This window comes from Odontesthes bonariensis, chromosome 11, assembly GCF_027942865.1.
Source record: "Odontesthes bonariensis isolate fOdoBon6 chromosome 11, fOdoBon6.hap1, whole genome shotgun sequence".
NCBI lineage: Eukaryota > Metazoa > Chordata > Actinopteri > Atheriniformes > Atherinopsidae > Odontesthes > Odontesthes bonariensis.
In genome coordinates, this window is record NC_134516.1 from 12,908,240 (window position 1) to 12,912,392 (window position 4,153).

The window sequence follows — 4,153 nt, forward strand, 5'->3', positions numbered from 1 at the left end:
CAAACAAATAAAAATAGCAGCAAACCTATTTCGCTGGTGTTCTTTTGTTTGTTTTCAAAATCTTGATCATTTCTGATGGTACACGAGATCAAAAATATGCTAATCTATTAGCCTAAAGTTCTGAGAAATAGATCAACTTTATCAATATGCTTTGTTGTCTCCATAGCTGTTCCATATCAGGTTTTCATTGAAAGCCTGCGTCCCACACTGGCTGCAGTGGTCATGACAGATTATTTCCAACACCAGTTTGGTTTGCGTTTAGCACCGCCGCCTCACAGCAAGAATTTTCTTGGTTTGACTCTCAAACTGGAGCCTTTCTGTGTGGAGTTTGCATGTTTTCCATGCTCGTGTGTGTGTTCTTCCTGGGTACTTTGGCTTCCTAACTTACGTGTTCGGTTGTTTGGTGATTGTAAATCTAATCTTGGAACGACTGTGGGCGTGCATGGTTGTTTTTGTCTCATGTGTCCAGGATGTACCCTGCCTCTTGTCCAAAGGGGGGACCCTGAGTTGGATAAAGAGGGTATGGAAAATGGATGGATAAATGGAAAAGTTAAGATGGATTCCAAAGCTGTATGAGGCTCCAAAATAAAGTTCTTATCACCACAGGTTTAAAGGCCCCGCCACACGAAAGACCTGATCTGATTGGTCGATAATGACTGACTGCAGACAAGAAGACCTAGAAGAAAAGACAGACTCAGCTGTTTTGGTTGCACTTGTAGCTTTATAATTCTTAGCATACCTATCGCCTCTTTTTCTTCCATCTTTCTTTTTTCCTTGCCTTTTGTGGGAAATGCCAGAGCATTGCACATCTTTAACAAACGCTTACCTAGAGGAACAGATATCAGTTTGGGAATAAAATAAACCACCGGCTTTAGTGAGTGGCAGGTGTGGGTTTGCTTTACGAATGCTTGTTTTTGGGTCATTTATGCTGACTGTCGGTGGATTTTCCCATTTCAGTTTGAGGATCTCTTAATGCCATTTACTGTACAAAAGCATTTAAGTGTAATAGTTTGTAGTCTGCTCAGCTATCCACCTGAATTTGTGCCCACTTTAAGGCTTGAGGCTGCGGCTGAACGCACATATGTAGGAAAATAATCATAGACACAGTCCTCTAACAGAAAATACGAGGGTGTCAGTCTCATTTTAGTATTTTTTTAAAGCACATCTAAGGCAGGGAGAGACTGAATTTGAACTTTCTCTGTTTGATGTGAAATAAACTAAAGGCTACATACAGTAGTACTACCCAGAAGAGGGCAGTTTTCCTGACTTAATGTTTTAATAAACAACAGAGAAAAAAGCCCTGAGGCACCATTATGTCAGCATATATTAAACATTTGCACACATGACACAAATCGAGGAGCCTGAAAATCCTCAAGTGACCATTTTCCTGCAAAGGCAACCCGATGAACCTAGAGGAGCGGATAAAAGATGAAGTCTTCGAGCAGAAAGCTGCCCCCGCAGGACAAAAGCTTTCAATCTGCAAAAGTATGCCTAGATGTGATATGTTAACAAATTCACTCAGAGTTCCTCATAATGAACTTGAACGACATTAATAAACAGTCAGTGGGGTTACATGGCACTGAAAGGATCGGATTATTGGCTAAATTACAATAAGACTGAATTGCTCCTTATTTGAGCAATTATTTGGGTAATTATCCTTGGATATATGGCGGTGAATGAATCGAATCATAGGCACAAAGCATGTCATACTCCGATACGATTCGTCGCAAGTAATCCGATCCGATCCAATTTCTTGTCCGATTAAGGTGTCTACATGAACTTAATAACTCAGTCTTATTGTAATTTAGACAATAATCCTAAAAGCCCGCTACGGTCACTTGCTCATTTAAATTCCTGATGGTGAGCGTCTTTATTAAAGCAGACTAATGCTCATGGACTCTGAAAATTTTTGTCGTAAAGTGGGTGTTACTGACGTCATCATCGTGCTACTACCACAGACCCACTTTACGACAAAAATTCAAAATTACAGTAACCCGGATTTTTTGAAGTAAGCGACGCACCTCCACGTTATCAGTGCTAGTGTAGAGTAATTAATAAATTATAAACAGCATAGTTTGTGCCTGTATAACGTTGCCCATAGGAAACCGTTTCATGGCCGAATATCTCAAGAGAGCAGCCAGACGCCTCTCGAATATCTTCGGAACAGCTCCAAATGTTCAACAACAAGCAGGGGTGAGTAGAACATCATGTTATAATGTGAAATCAAGGGCCCAATGTCAAAAAAACGGTCTGGTCCTTTAATGAGTTTTTCTTTTTGTGTCCTTCATTATGTCACTTGCATATTAAAATGACAGAAATGTTCTTGGGGAAAAACATTGTGAACGGGAATATATAGAAACAAATAAACCAAAAAAGAATGTATCTCAGTCATCTGTCTTTCAGGAGGCATCATTCGCTCAATCCCTGAGTCATTAGCGAGCGCTTCCTGTGCAGTTTGGGTGAACAGACAGTCACCGTGAGGCATTGTATGCTGGAGTTTGTATTCATTGGAAGATGTTGTTTGTGTCTCAAGCCATGTGTCATTGTCTGTCTCTACCTGTTTGCCCCGTCGTTTGTCTTCGGAAGAAAAATCAGAATGCCTTCGGAAAGCCAAGCGACAAATGTGTGCGTTTGTGAATTTGAGTGATGAAAGTTTTGCATGTGTTAGAGGCAGAAGTTCTGGTGCAAATGGAAGGTATACAACATAAAATGTACATCACGGCCAAAGAGTGAAATCCATTCATGTGCAAATATTGAAAGATCCAAGTAAGGAAGAAACATTTTCACAAGACCCGAATCCCTCCTGTGATGAAAATGAAACCTTGAACACTTAATGAAACACAATGTTAGGCTTATTACTTTGATAAACCTCCGAATGACAACTCAAACTTTGGACCATTGGTTCTGAATCTTCTTTTCAGCATGCTAGCTAATGATAACACAAGAAGCTAACGGAAAAGTAAAAGACACCAAGGCTAAATTATGAGTTCAGTTAAAAAGAAAAATCTTATGTGAGATTGTTTTGGTGTTACCCCATTTGGGATTTTTAAAATTGGCTAAAATTCTATTTATTATTTTGTTTTTCATTCCACGCTATATTGTTTAGCTAGGTGTCGAGCTAATTGGTAAACACTTTTATCTAGTATTCTTTTCACAACCATCACTCTACTGCTGGTTACAGACGTTTCACAAAACTGAATTGATTCACAAAGTTCTCTCCTTTTATTTTGTGGATGTGCACGCATGCACGCACGCACACACACACACACACACACACACACACACACACACACACACACACACACACACACACACACACACACGCACACACATACAAAATTATGTAGGAATAGTCACATGGCCACATTATGGACATGCCTGCCAATAAACAGACCTAAATTTATGTCCAACATAGTAATTTCTACCCTTACTTCAGTAAGAAACTTCATATTTGTTGTTAGTCTCTCTCTCTTTAGTTTATGTGCGGTTTCAGATTGCTTTAGGTAAGTTCAATGTGCTGGTAAGGTTCAGGAATTGGGAAGTATTTGGTATTAAAGAAGTGTGCGGTTAAGTTTAGGTTCAAGAAAAATAACTAGGATAGAGTTAGAAAGGGCTAGCCTTAATGCTAATGTCTTCTTCAGCACAAAGAGAATAGAATCTTTGTTTCCTGTGATGGGCTCGGGACATATTCCAGCTTTTTCCTTGGTTACGATGTCCTGGCCTTAGTTTCTGTCTCTGCTCTCCTCCACAAGGACTCTAACTTACACTGCTGTCGTTGAAACTCTAATTTGTACTGTAGCCACAGCATTAACGTCCTTCATCCATTAATGTCACACACCACTGGTGTTACTGGTTTCCACAGCCCACAATCAAAAGAGTTAATTAGAGTGTTCCCAAATTAATTCGAAAAAATATAATATAACGAAAAAATATATATAAATATTTATAAGTGACATAAAGCAAATACAGTGACAGTAAATATATCAGACCATGATGTTACACTATATATGATTTATAATACACTGCTATATATGCTTCACAGTGTGAGGTTGGCTCAGATCTTGGGGCTGTCTATTAGACTGGTGTTTTTTTTTGTTTTTTTTTGCCCTCCCTGGCAAGAATCTCAAACTCCCTTTGGTTATGTATATTCAGA